The 15,527-nt window shown below is 38.4% G+C and overlaps 1 protein-coding gene across 25 annotated transcripts in view; it reads left to right on the forward strand.

Moving 5' to 3' along the window:
* The window catches only part of MAP2 (microtubule associated protein 2), a 283,366-nt gene that overhangs the window by 169,672 nt on the left and 98,167 nt on the right, over positions 1-15,527 (forward strand). For all 25 annotated transcript variants that reach the window (XM_036253788.1, XM_036253789.1, XM_036253793.1 and 22 more), the window contains one exon: positions 11,475-11,552. The gene's annotated coding sequence lies outside the window, so the exon portion shown is untranslated. The remainder of the gene's footprint in view (positions 1-11,474; positions 11,553-15,527) is intronic.

A 15,527-nucleotide genomic window follows, 5' to 3' on the forward strand; every position in this document is an offset into this window, starting at 1 on the left:
TGATTTTTGTCTTTTTCCTAAGAACATTGGATCATTGAAGTGTTTTAATCCCAGGGTTAATAAAAGCAAAAAGAGGCCCTGGCTGGTTTGGCTCAGCGGTTAGAGCGTCGGCCTGCCGTCCGGAGAGACCCGGGTTCGGTTCCCGCTAAGGGCACGTACTTCGGTTGCAGTTTGTCCCCGGCCCTGGTTGGTCGTGCGGGTGGCAGCCACTCAATGTGTCCCTTTCACGTCGATGTTTCTCTCTCTCTCTCCTTCCTCTCTCTCCCTCCCACTCTATCTGTACAAAAAATGGAAAAATATCCTCGGGTGAGGATAAAAATAAAAAAAATAAAAAATAATAAAAAAAAGCAAAAAGAAAATGTGCATTGCTTTATGTTTCCCTTCAATTCTTAGACACATTAAGTACGGTACAACTTATTGGGAAATGTATATCTGTTTTGCCAGAATTCGTGATAGTGGAACCTTCATAGAATAAACAATTCTTTTCTTTTTTTTTTTTTATCCTCACCCGAGGATATTTTTCCATTTTTTGTACAGATAGAGTGGGAGGGAGAGAGAGGAAGGAGAGAGAGAGAGAAACATCGACATGAAAGGGACACATCGAGTGGCTGCCACCCGCACGACCAACCAGGGCCGGGGACAAACTGCAACCGAAGTACATGCCCTTAGCGGGAACCAAACCCGGGTCTCTCCGGACCGCAGGCCGACGCTCTAACCGCTGAGCCAAACTGGCCAGGGCAAACAATTCTTTTTTAGACTTCTCCTATTCAATTTTGTAAAGAACTATTCTTTCCAACTCTCCTACAGAATAAGTAATTGAAGGTATTTGAGAAGTAATAAATAAATACACATAAAAGTGACTTTTTTTTTCCTGTTGCACAATAACAATGTTTTAGACCTATAACATATAAAGAGTATAGAAATAGTTCTCTAAACTGCAGATGGTTACTGCCTATTTCTTTAGCCCAAATGCTTTTCTCTTGAGATTCGTTGGCTCCCAGGCAATATATGAATGGGACCCAACTTTTGTACAAATAAAGTTCAAGCCTGCTTGGGCGTGAATCCAAAGCTTTCATTAAATCTTATGAAAAATCTATCACACACACAGAACAACTAAAGACCAGGTTTTCTGAGAAGAGGAACAATCCACAAATTACTGGGGAAAATATTTGGGCTTCTTTTGCATCACTTATGGAGGTCTAAGCCTGTACAATTAAAACACAACAACATTTAAACTAACAGCTAATATCTTGAGAACAATATTCTTTTTTCTAAAACTAATAGTGACCATCAAAATAATCAGGATTATACCAGTAGGATTAGTTATATATTATATAGCAGTTATTTTTCAAATTGTGACCCTCTTAAGGATCATATCGAGTGTGTGAGAGGAGGTAGATTCCTCGACCCACTCCAGACCTCTGCAGTCAGAATCCTTGGATTGGAACCCAGGACTCCGAATTTTTAACCATGATCCCAGATGATTGGGATGCCGTCCATGTCTGGGAAGTGCTATAGAACATAATAAATGGCAACACTTCCTCCGTTTAATGTTTTTGGCAAACCATCCCTACCCAATTCATAGAGTTGTATATTAATACTAGTACCATGTAACAGACACTGAATATTTGTCAAACCTCTTGTAAGAAGCTTTCTCTCACCTATCCTTAGTCCTTAAAATTGTTCTGTTAGAAAGTAGATATTTTGATCCTAATTTATAGATGAAGAAATTATGGCCCAATGAAATCGAATAACTTGCCACACACAGGTCTGGTGGGCTCCAAAGTCTGTCTTTCTCTCTGTTAAGCAGTCTCTTACTATAAGCACTTCACTGGTCCCCATTGTAAGAAATATTCTTTATATACAGTCTAACAGCCCCAGTCAGCATCCACTGAAATCCGTGGTCATCAACAAAATTACAGATTTATATCGAGCAAAGCATAACAGAAGCCTCTCTTGCTAAGCAGTCTGACACTTTTCTAAAAAAAGCTTCCAGAGGTCACACTGCGTGGGCAAGAATGGTGTGACTGTGAGAACATTGCTTCCAGTTGTTACAATCTAATAAGCAGAGAAAATAAAGGAAAACCAAAAAAGTGACCCTGAAACCTACCAGCCTGTATCATTACCCCCCCAAAAGGAAAAAGATAAACAAGAAACAAGCCCTTTGTAACCCGACAAAGGAGCTGGAAGACAGGTCTGTTGGGCTTTTTTAACACGTGAGTTTTTACATGAATTCTGATATGTGTGCTGTATCACTTGCATTATGCTTCATTTAATTCATTACTCTTACTGGGCACTGAAATTGAAGTTATTCAATTTAAAAATATCCTGACAATTATCTCTACTTTATAGGCTTTGACTTGAAAAGAGATCAAACCTTTTGCCAAAATAATAAGTATCATATAAATAATTCTTGCAATTTCAAGAGTGACAATAAAGCACATTTTTTAGTTATTACTCTAGTTGTAGTTTAAAAATATGTTTAAAGGACTGATGTGCATTTATACATTGCCCATGGACCCAGAAAATAGGGTGGAGGAGGGGGCAACATGGAGGGGGCATCTGTAATACTCTGAACAATAAAGATTTTAAAAAGTCTGCATTTTAGTTATGAAGTCATCAGAATAAGAAATTTAAGGAGGCTTGATTACTATAGCAATGATTTCTTTTAAAATATCTTCACAGATTATTTCTTTTTGAGAAAAATGATCTTAATTATTTCATTAATATTTAAAAGAAATGACTCTTCATTTGTGTAATGCTCAAGACAAATTCTCTGGGAAATTGGAAACCAGAGATTTCCCCTGGGTCTGTGGTGACTGAATTTCTCAGCTGCCATATAATGGCATAAATGCTATTCCTTGTGGTCCCTGTTGGAAACTGTGCTTTCAATAGGCAGCTGTAGTAAGTAATGTGTTAAATGAATGAGCTGTTAAATAGACATTTATATTTATACTGAAACTTTAGAGATGATTAGATGATGCTACACACAGACAGTATTTTTTTGAGAACATGGTGAGAAATGAATGGTTGATGTCTTTGTGATGATAGTGCATGGGCTCCTTTAAGGCATAAAAAACATCATATTAGAACAAGTTTCAAAGGGAATCTTATTTAAGGACAGAGAAACTTACAACTTTCTTCTGACAGTTTAAGGTTCTTATCTTTTGGTCTAGCAGCAGCGGTATATGTGTTTTCTTCTGAACAATTTAGTAATAATCTGTATTCCAGATTTTAGTGTTATTTTAAGGTTATATTAGGATCTCATGATTCTATACTGTAATGGCTTTCAGTCCATTTCTGGAGGCTGTTGGTAAGATGAACTTCTATTAGACCACGATCTCATCATTCCATCCCAACCCCAGTGTAGTAACCAGGAGAACCCCAAATAACCAGTGAGAATAGTTTAAGAGCTTGAAGCAAACTTTCTGTGCAGAGGGAAAACATATATAGTTCATGTGAACTAGATAGAGCCCCCCAAAATGTGAGGCAAAGAGAAAGTCAGAAATGGCTTCCAGTCTGTGATTTTTAACTCATTTTTTTTCTTTAGCTGCATAAAGCTTGCTTTTAGTTGAATGAGTCCACTTGGTATTGCATTAGAAAATAGGCTAGATGTGAGATGGAAAACTAAAATCATAAATAAATTAAGCAAAGGAAAAAAACCCCACTGTACTGTAGCATCTTGTACCCCCTCACTAAGAAGATGCTTTTAAAATCCTTCAAGTTGAAGCCCCTGGTAAAGGTGAAATCATGCCCATTACTACAGGCAGGGGGCACCCTCAAAGCAAGCTGTTGGCCCTCACAGCTGGGAGATCCTCGAGAGATGGGGGCATGGTGGGAGTGAGGCAGAGCAGCCCCACATGTGGCACTGGATCACTCTAAAGCTCAAAATGGGGCCTTTTATAATGTAATTACTGGGAGCCACACACAAAAATAATACATTTTTGAAGTTGCAATAATTGTTTAAACACTGTTGACTGTTCATTGGCCCAGAGTAGCTCTAAAAGCCATTTTCCAAGTATGAAGCAAACTTTTGTGCCCGCAAATACCGACGGTGGTTGACATAGTCCCGGGGAGTCAGGGGAGGCCAGAGGCACCCAAGCAAGGTGTAGGCAGCCCTCACGGGCCTTTGGAACAACAGTAATTAGAGCAGCTGGAATATTTGCAACTTCATTGGCTTGCTTGCTGGTTATTGTGCTGTTATTGTTTAGCTTAGACTTCAGTCTTATTTTCACGTCTTTGTATAGATCAGACACCTAGGGCTTGATTATAGCCGTTGGGTGGCCACTGGGAGCTTCAGATAAAAGCCCCTCTGAACCTGCAGCGGTGGCTTCCGCCCCGTTCTCCCTGGGCTCCTCCCGTGCTGCCTTCTGCACTCCTCCCCCACCCCACAGCCCTCCGTCCCACCCGTGTCTGTGCGCTTCAGTCCACGCCGGTAAATAAAGCACAAGAATGGAACACCATTCTGAAAAGAGCCCCAAGGAGAGGAATGGCATGGCCACCAGCAGAATAATAGAAGGGAGGGACAACATTTTAAAGAGCTCCGCCTCCTCCTTCGCCTCCTATTTATCGGAAGGCTGGCTTTTTCGTTTTCTTTTCTCTTTCTTTGTTGTTGTCACCACTGTCTGTATGCCAAGCCCTCCCCTTTTGTTTGGTGAAATCTTAATGATATAGCCTTGTGTGTCTTAATATTTCTAAGCGGCCCAGGGGAGAATCAGTGTATCATGCGTGCATGAATATTGTTATGGAATTTCTAGGACACCTGGGAATGCTGAAATTGCGGATTCAGATATATTTCAAGGCTGGCTTTTACTTTGATATATCCTTTCAGCCAGCAAGTAATATTCTCACTCTTAAAACAGGTCATTACTGGCAATTTCTTTAGTAATAAAATGTTGGCTGCCACTGTTAAGAAAATAACTTGGGGAGGAACAGAGACATTTCAGATGAGCATTGCAGAAGGGGGAGGGGTGGGTGCCAACTCAGTCCCCCCTCTGCTCATTAAGTCATCACGCTTTGCCTCTTGAACAATAGGTAGCAAAAGAGGAAGGACCTGAATCAGCTGGAGATCACCCTTAACTGTAAACTCTTCCCCGATGAGCTGATGAAACCTCTCTCTTCTAGAGCTTTCTCGTCTTCAGGCTAAAAGTAGATTTGCTAGAATTTCACTTTTCCGGTCAGGCGATCACAGCACAGCGTGCATTTTCCTCTCCCGCGGAGCCCTCTTTTCCGTGCGCACGCCTTTTCAGATGACCCAGCAGTCAGGAATGTCATCCTGAGTGTGGGCGCCCAGGCAGGGACCATCACCGTCCTCCGAATTCTGACTTCTGGAGGCCACAGCTGGGATGTGAGTGCTCACACTGAACTAAGAAATAGCCTGGTGCTCCGTCACCCGGGTCAGCCAAATGCCTTTTCTGGGAAATCTCTGTATGTCCCTGCAGGGTGACAGATGGCTCCCAGCATGTGAACGTGGGGCTGCAAGTGAATGAGATGCTTTCTTTCTCTGGCACAATCCTTCTCAAAGACACCTTCTGTCCTAAGCACTTACGAATGGTATGTAGCTGTTAAGCAAAACTGAAGGGAAGGGTCGAAGCTAAGAAATCACATATTGCCCGGCCGTTGTGGCTCAGTGGTGGAGCATCGACCCATGCACCACAAAGTTGTAGGTTTGATTCCTGGTCAGGGCACATGCCCAGGTTGTGGACCAAATCCCCAGTGGGGGGCATAAAGGGGGAGGTCAGTCGATGTTCTGTCTCATGGATGTTTCTATTTCTCTCTCCCTCTCCCTGCCTCTATCTCTGAAATCAATAAAGAAAGAAAAAAAATGTTATGGAAATCATGTATTGACATGAACACTGCTCAAGGTAGGACACAGACTGTTCCCAAGGATACAGAGCAGTGCTGTGTGGTGAAGAAATACCATACGGTTCAAGACTACGACCGACACCTCATGGTTTCCCACAGGGGTCAGAGCACTTTCTGCAGTCGATTTGATTTCATTCTAGCAGCACCTCTGTCTGGAAAGTCTCACTGATAATCTCCATTTCACTAGTGATAAAACTGGAGGTGCAAAAAGTTAGGTGTGCCAATATTTCACAGCCAGAAGGTGATAAGCCAGGGTTCCAACACAGCTTCCAAATCCAAAATTTTTGTTATTTTGATTTCAAAGATCTAATTTAATAAAATTCTAGTCAGACTGGTTAGGGAGAGAAACTGTTATCATTCTTTCATTTATTCATTCATTCAACCTTTACTAACACCCACTTTCAAATCAGAGAAAGAGTAAGCCAGGTAGATGAGGTGATTCATTGCTTGAAACAGATGAATTCATGCCCACAGAAGGAGAACATCAGCACACTTTCCATGTTCCGTAGTGTACACCTCAGTTTTTCATTCATTTGATGAACAAGTACTACCAGACAGGCAGTGCAGCAGTGGACACAAAAGAAAATGTCACTGCTCTCCTAGAGTTTATAGATTGGGTGGGGCAGCCATGAAACAAGCAAATGACACACAGGGCTGCTGATGGCATAGAGAGAGCATTAGACAGTGATAAGAATAGAAATTGACAATAATCCTTGAGAACATTTGGTAATATGGCAACCTTATTTGAAATGTGTTGCCAACTCTTATATACTTAATATTTCTTGTCTTTCATTTTGAATTCAAAATACTATGGGGGAAAAAGAACTCACATATTTGACAGAAACCAATGGCATTTAGGATGGAAATAAAGTAGTAAAAAAGGTCAGGGCTGTGGATTTCAATTTTAAGAAGTCTGAATTAACAATACAAGGTAGTTCGCATAAGTGCCAACTAAGTGATAGAAACAAATACCGTATGCCGGTGGGCAGAGAGAGAGGCATTTCTAGGGGTAGTTGGTGAGACCACTGAGAAAGGAGCTTCAATCCCACTAGACGGCGACAGACCTGGAGGAGGGAGGGTGGGAGGTAGGAGAGACGAAGAGAAGAAAAAGACAGAGGAGTTTGCAGAGGGAGAGAAGAAACATATGAAGGTGAAATGAAAAGGGCAGTTGACAGGTCTACAGAAGAACTTGTCAAAGAACAGGTGAGGGTTTGTGATGGTATAGAAGGTTGGCGGTAAAGTTGAAAAAGTCGGGTGCAGTCATGGCATAGAAGCCCTTGAGTCTTGGCCTAGAAATTTAATCATTTTCATTAAGATAAATTTTGTGACATCCTTATTGTGCCTATTCTCAATTTCTTCTCCTTGTACTACATGAACCTATGTATCTGCATTAACTTATTCTCCCATTTTAAAAGTGGTTCGTGTTTGCGTGAAAACTGTCAAGCAAAGAATGGTTATTTCTTCATATATATTCTAAATCTGAGCAGAAAACAGCAGTGTAATATGCAAATCAGTGAGAACACTCACACACGTGCCCCTTGACTGCCCGAGGTTCTCTCTATTGCAGTGCTTTTGTCTATAAAATAAAATATTTATTTATATTTATATATTGTCAGGGTCACTATGTGTTAACAATTTAGCACATTAGGTTTTTCACTGATATCACTGAGCATTCTTTCTTTTCATCTCCTTTCAAAAAAGTAAGGAATCTAAACATGACCCTAAAGGAGCTGCTGGGCATACCCTGCCTCTTTCCCTCTTGCAGTAGAGATTTTTGTTGCTCAACAAATCTCCATTTATCGTGCCTCTCTCTGCGTCGCTTGTTATGTAGGCAGAGCCGTGCGGTTCGATGAGCCCAGTGGCTGTGAGAAGTGATGTGTGTCACTCTGTGCTAAAGCATTTGAGAGCCAATGCACAGCCCTCCGCTCTCCCTTCCTCAAGCAGTAATCCTGGAGGCCCTGAACTGAGTCCAAGGAGAATATACCCCCATTGCTGGGTCACTGCATGGGAGAAAGAAAGGGGGGCTGGAGAAGAACCCTACTCATGTCAGGATTTGTATGAGCAGGACATAAACCTGTATTACACAAAGATTCTGAGACTTCAACCTGACTTCGGTGACTAATTCAATCCTTTATCCTTCACCTCTTTATATCCTTTCTTACTGCCTTGAACTATATTGAGATGCTTGGAACTAGACTGGATTATGTCTACCAAATCTGCTTAATCCAGTCTGCTCCTCTTGAGCAATAGCCTGAAGTAGCAGGTTTGAGGATGAAAGGGGAAAACTCTTACTAGCTACCTTACCTATATTCTCTGGTCAGCTGGAGGTCATATGTTTTGAATAAGGCTTTTGTTAAGCATCCTTAATTCTTTCAGATGTATATTTTGAAGTGTTTCCTTGGCAAGAAGCATAATGTTCTTCTAAAAAGAAACCCCAAGAGCCCTGGCTGGTTTGGCTCAGCAACCTGCAGACCAGAGAGACCCGGGTTTGGTTCCCACTAAGGGCACGCACCTCAGTTGCAGTTTGTCCCTGGCCCCGGTTGGGGTTGTGTGGGTGGCAACCAGTTGATGTGTCTCTTTCACATCAATGTTTCTCTCTCTCTCTTCCTCCTGCTCTCTCTCCCTCTTGCTCTATCTGAAGATGAATGCAAAAATGTCCTCAGGTGAGGATTAAAACAAAACAAAAACAACCCAAGAAAAGAATATCTCTTTGGTCCAGCCGGTGTGGCACAGTGGTTGAGCATCGACCCATGCACCAAGAGGTCACCAGTTTGATCCCTGGTCAGGACACATGCCCAGGTTGTGGACCTGATCCCCCTGTGGGGGAGGGGTGTTATGCAGGAGGCAGCCAATTGATCCTCTCTCTTATCGATGTTTCTCTCTCTCTCTCGCTCTCAAATCAATAAAGGGGGAAAAAAAGTAAAAAAAAGAGGAATATCTCTCTGTTCAACCATCAGTGGTTTTGGTTCACCGTGACTTTCAATTACTAACAAATAAGTGGTGATGATGAACTGCTTGGAAATGGTTTACCAGCATATTAGACTAGACTAGATGGTTTTATGTTGGCCTACGCTCTAGGTAAAGACTGCCTGGGTAGAGGGTATTTTCCCAAGAATCTCAGTAGTTGAAATTTTATCCTGGACAAGTGCACTGTATTACTCCAACTGTTTGAATCTCATAGAACAGATTGATAGAGGACATAGAGAACATTATTATTGTTTATTTGTGAGCTCGTTGAGTAGGCTAATGCTAGCCAATGAGGCTGTTTGGCCTTAAGCTCTGTAGGATTTTACAACGTCAAGCATCTCAGTGTTTCGTTTATCTGGCAAAGTCTATCAAAACATAAAAAATAACCAAATGATACTTAGGCTAGAATGTTTCAAAGGTTAATGAAAAGTACTGTATTCTGGCCTAACAATCCAGGGAAGTGTTTGTCTTGACTTTGTTGTTTAATGAATTAATCATGATTTTTACATTGGTTGACAAAAATCATACCTTGGCAATATTCTCTTCACAAGATTCCAGCTCGAATGCCATAGGTGTCACATGACTTGCACATACACATGCCAAAGGCCCAACTTGTGTTATACGCAGCCTAAGTTCACTGTAGGCACATCTGATTTATCTGAGTCATCAGCTGATAAAAACTGATTTTGTTTATGGTTAAACAAGTGTTTATCTTGGGTTCTTCATTGATTGACATACTCAACTGACTTTGGGATGCCACCTGTCAGGTTAACTCTTAAATATGGTTGTCAACCTTTTGACTTTGTCAGGTGTTGTCATCCATGGTGCTCAACAATTTTTAGACTCAGCTCTGAGAGGTTCTGGAAAGTGGCATAAACAAACCTGATAGAAAAAATGGAGTAGAGAACAAGGACAGAACTGCAGCTGAGTGAACTTCAAATTGTTCAAGAAGCTGAATATGCTGAATAATAGATGTGCTTAGTATTTCCAGAAAATTGAAAGTTGCCATTCTTGAAATACCACTTCTCAGAGGAGTCGCAAAACTTTGTGCTTGAAAAGGTTTTTAACCAGAGTTAAAGACCTAAAAATCAACCCTCAGGGTCTATAAAGAGTTGGTGTATGGCTGAAATGTTCGCCCCTTTCTAGCTGTGTCATGCTGGGAAAGGCACTTAAAGTCTTGGCCTCAGTTTTCTCATCTGTTAAGTGGGGGTAATGACAGTTGCCCGTCTTAGAGGGTGATAGTGAGGAATAAATAAACTAATATATGTGAAGTGCTTCAAATATTTTCTGGGACACAATAAATGCTGTATAAATGTTTGCTAATATTGTTTTAGGGATGCTGTAACACTCTATATAATGCAATAAATACTCAAACTGTGCCAGGTAATACCCTTAATGAAAACTGTGTTAAATAAAGTGAATCTTTTTTATATGGAATTAAAATGATCACTTCTAACTGAACTGTATTAATTTAAAATGACTATTCAATTTTATGTGCTTTATGGAATAGGCCATAAGTGCTTTTTAAAAATAAATTCCAGGTGGCATTTATGTCTTTATCATATGAGCAAGTCTAGAAAAATAGATAGTCATTTTAATTTTGTAACAAATAAGGAAGCGCAAAGGTCAGGATGATGGGTAAATGGGCCATTATTTTTATGACTAATTGGGTACCCTCAATTTTTTTTTTAACAATCTCCTCATTCTTTGTTCCATAATTTCTAAATTCTGTTGGAATGAAATTGGCTTTTAAATGTTCAAGGCTGAAATTTTACTTTCATTCATACATAACTATTGAGTTCATTTTGGTGAGACTGTAAAGGACAGGATATTATTTTTAAATACTGTTTTTAATATCACTCAAAAGATGAACATGCTCTTTGATAATAGGCATCAGTGAATGTTTTCTGTAAAGGGTCAGCTAGTAAATATTTGGGTCATCCATGAATATATCAAGGGCCACACCGTCACAGCTCCTCACTCTGGCAACGTAGCAAGAAGGTATTTCTAGGTACCATATTAGTAAGAAGTGTTCTGTATTGTTCCAGTGGAATTTCTAATCAGAAGTACAAATCCAGAATAACTATTAGGATTTCAAATGTCAAAATAAGTGTAGTACCTATAGAGAAAATTTAATTCATTGTTAAGAAAAGTAGTCCTCTCCATTCTATGCTAGGGAGAGTCAATACAAACTGGGCAGGAGGCCCAGTCCTTTAAAGCTTACTGGGTATAATTAACAATTTACCAGGATGAATATATTCTCTTGAGGGAGAATACAAATGCCTGCTATTTATTAGCTGAAAACAATTGAAACAATTTAAAATTTTATTTTTCCTTGGATATAATACTTAAGGTAGCTTCACTGAAGTGTGAAGCTAAAAATCAGGAAAAAGTATGCAACAATTAACATTTGCACTGTTCTATTCCCAGCGCCGGAAAGATTGCCTAGCAGGTTGAACGCACTCAGTGTTATGACTATAAAGAACCACAATGAAATGTATCTCATGATCTCATAATTACCCAATGTAAAAAGAGAAAGATACAAGTTAAATTTGGTATTTACTTACATGATGTAATTAATGTACATGGGTCAGAGTAAATTATTAAGTTTCTAAATTCTTATTTTTTTTTTTTTTTTACAGAAAGAAGCCAGAACTTATTATTAACCCTTTGAGAACACAACATAACAAACTTTGCCATTTTACTGCTTCCTTGAATAGGTAAGCCTCATCCTCTCTACAATGAAAAGTCGCCCGCAATTGTGAAAAATAATTGTTAATATATTTTTAAAATCTTTATTAAATGAATATTTTGATACACATGGATTCTACAGTTAATAGAGTTAGGATCATTAAAACAGAACTTAATGCTTTGAATGATTTCATAGTAAACAAATGAAAAGATCTTTCTCTGAAATGAGGATTGTACCAAGCCTTTCGCTTCTGTTCTGGCTAACAGTGGAAGTAGTATTTTCTCAGTATTTACTGTGTACCAGACTTGGTCCTCTATGACTTACTTTGCCTAATTTAAATCATTCCTGACAACAACCCTGCAAGTAAATAAAGGGATGATCGCCTACAGATTAGAGGCACGAGGAAGGGAGACAGGAGGCCGATAGATCAAGTTCACCCAAGTCTTATACATGGGTCTGGGAGCAGAAGTCCCGGAAAGATGACCAGCCCCGGCTCTTACTTTACAGTCGTTTCATGACAGAGTAGGTAGGTCTAGCAATCAGATCCACCTACATTATGGGTTGGTTCTACCTGAACTTATGAAAGGAAAAAACAGGTAATGCATTTACTGAAAAAGCCATAATAGGCAAATATTTATTTGTTACTTTATTATTGTTGCATGAGTAAATAAAGAAATGTACACACTTAGCTCAGTTTACAAGCAGAAAGAATAGTTCCCTTTATTTTCATCTTTCTTTAAACTCAAAATTCCTATAATAAAAGTAGAATAATGTTACAGAAAGAATACAAATGATTTTTTTATTCTAGGAAATGAAGAATGCACTTTAACTGAATTTCTTTTTATTAGAGGTACTGAATATCCCATCTTAAATTGGCCACAGCAATATATGCTTTACTGTTCTTATTTCTTTATTATTTTATTTTTAATCAAGAAAATTTACAAAATGTTCAAAGAAAAATATAGATATTTTATAATAAATACCTAAATATCAACTGCATGGATTAAGCCAATGCTAACAGTCAGCTTTGTTCAAATCTTTTTTAAATTTATTTTTTAATTATAGTTGATATACACTGATATATTAATTTCAGGTATACAACGTAGTGATTAGACATTTATATACCTTACAAAAGTGGTTACCACGTAGGGTATTCAAATCTTTATTAAGGAAATAAACCATCACAGAAAGAGTAAATGCTCCCCTCGCTCCCTTCCCTTTCTTGCTAAAAGGTTCATAGTCCTTAAGATGATATAATCTTCTCTATGTGTGTTCTGTTCTTGAATGACATGTGTATGGAACAGTGTACCATGTGATTATTTACATTTTAGAAGTTTGCATGAATGGTGCCATACTGTGGATATTCTTCGCAGCTTATCTTCACCTAACATGACATTTAGAGCTCCATCCATGTTGATACAGAAGATCTGGTTGACTCATTTTATCATAAAGTTGAGTCATTTGAATGTTTCAAACATCTGGGGCTTAATATTATTTAATATTACTTGTAAATAACTTTTAGCATTTTGAAGACGTAATGCTAAAATGATTTAAGTATGGTTATCAAAAGCATCTCCAAGATTTCCAAAGTTCTTAATCTGTGATGTCATGCCAGTCAGGTTTATGTTTCATTTTTTTCTTAGAAAACCACTTTTTTTTAATTGGCTGTAAGGATCTTGCTAACTAATGGGACTCATGATTCACTGATTTTGCATAACACAATAACTGAAATATGATTTATTTCCCCATAGATGAAATACTATTTCTAAATATAAAATACTAATAACCTTGGAAATTAAAATATACTCAAAAGAAAAAGTCTTGTTTGCTTCATGTTAACTGCTCATATTCCCTTCAAAAATTATGAGAGGCTTGGCCAGTGTGGCTCAATGGTTGAGTGTCGACCCATGCACCAAGACGTTGCTGGTTCGATTCCCGGTCAAGGCACATGCCCAGATTGTGGGCCACATCCCCAGTGGGGGGGCATGCAGGAGGCCAGTCAATGTTCTATCTCATTAATGTTTCTATTTCTCTCTCCCTCACTTCCTATCTGTCTAAAATCAATAAAGGAAAAAAAAAATTTTTTAAATTACAAAAGAAACTTTTTTCAAAAAAAAAAAAAAATGATTTTTAAAAAAATTTTTCTCTAACACTGTTAATTCTAGAATTTGTTCAAGGTAAAATAAATGTCACTAAACAATTGTAAGATTTATAGATATAGAATCTTTCATAACTTCTATTTTCTGAAGGGAGTAAACTACTATTCTGTCATAGTTGGGGGGGAAAGGAGATAAACTAACATGCTGGGCAAATATGAGTAAATGCAAGATATTATGTAAGCCTCATATGTCAGAAGTGCATTGTAATTTTGCAGAAGAGGCAACTGAGGCTCAAATATGTCAGGTAACATATTCAAGATCGTATAGTGATTGCAGAGCCTAGACTCAAACTCGTTGCTCTCAGACTCCAAAGCTATGCTGTCCAGCAGAAAACGGATTGGGAAAACCTAACTTATTTGGCACAAAAATAGCAGTTTAATTCATTCCACCAAAGTTGATTTGGATCCTTTTATGTAAGTTGAGAAGGCCCATGTTAGTAAAACAAAGGAGACAATATCTTCCTAGAGTGTGAAAACATGCTATTGGGAACAGCAGTGATTCATTTGATGATACCATAAATGTGACTATTTAATCAGATATCTCTATTTTGCTTTGTTATGTTGACATTGTTTAGCTTTGCAATCATCTAACCATGCCAATTAGATTAAATTGAATGGGATAACAGAAATGAAAATGCTTTCTTTGTAAATGACAAAGTCGTTGCTAATATTACTAATTATTCTGTAAAATTTAGAATCACTATTAATCCTATTATATTTAATTATAAATGTAAAGGTTGATATATCAGCATCTCTTTGACACAAAAGCCCTGTGTAAACATTATAGAGTAGTAAACAGTCCTGGCTACTGGTTTCATACCAGCCTCTACCATCTATTAGAGACATATGATTTGACTTTCTTAAGCCTCATAACAGATAATAGTAACAAGATCATGCCTGTCTAGAATTTGATGTTTCTCTTTTTCTCTACCTATATCATTGAAATCCACTCCCTCACCTTGACTACTGCAGTAGCCTCCTATACTGAATCTTGTTCACTTAGTGTGATCTATAATAGATCTTAATCTATTAACAAGAATTTTGAATTGTCCAAAATTCACCAGTGGCTGCCCATAACAGTCAGAATCATGCCCACACTCTGTTGTGACCAGCAAGGTGCAGTATAACTCACCTTCTACCTCCCTGACATCATCTCAACATTCTCTCCTCCCACTGAAAGCAGAGACTGTGTGAGGTTCTGAGCTGTGTGTAGAGTAGTGTCTTCAGCTTGGTGTGTACCCTTGCTTGTGGAAGGACTGAATGGGTATGCAAGGGTTACTATGGAATGATGCCCAGCACACGCAATATCCTAATGTATATCAGGGATGATTAATGCTTTTTAAAGATACCTTCAGCTGGTCTTAATAGAGTGCCACAATTCTGAAACACTAAAGAGCTTTCATGGATGTTTTTAACATGTAATTTTATAGAATTATGACAGAATTTTATTCTACATATATGTAAATCTTGAATCTTAATTTATAGTACCAAAAACACAGAGACAAATGAGGGACACATGAGCAAGGTAGAAATGAGGAAATCATTTTAAAAGAACAAAAAATATTTTTTATTGTTCCATGGAGTCTCTTATCTAAACAATGAGATTTGCTACAACCTGACATTTAGATTTAGCTTTATTTTCAAAGTAGATTTATATATATTTTTTCATCATTCATAGATGGGTGAAGTTTAGCCTCTAAGACAACTTTTTATAAAATAGGATGATGATTTTTTGTTTTATTTTATTTTTACAATATTCCTTAGGAGCAGTACTTGATGAGTGTTTATATTGTTGAGAACATTTGGCAAGAAAAAGACAAACAGTAGGATCACAAAACCCCAATG

Source organism: Molossus molossus, unplaced genomic scaffold (genome assembly GCF_014108415.1).
Source record: "Molossus molossus isolate mMolMol1 unplaced genomic scaffold, mMolMol1.p scaffold_m16_p_11, whole genome shotgun sequence".
Classification (NCBI taxonomy): domain Eukaryota; kingdom Metazoa; phylum Chordata; class Mammalia; order Chiroptera; family Molossidae; genus Molossus; species Molossus molossus.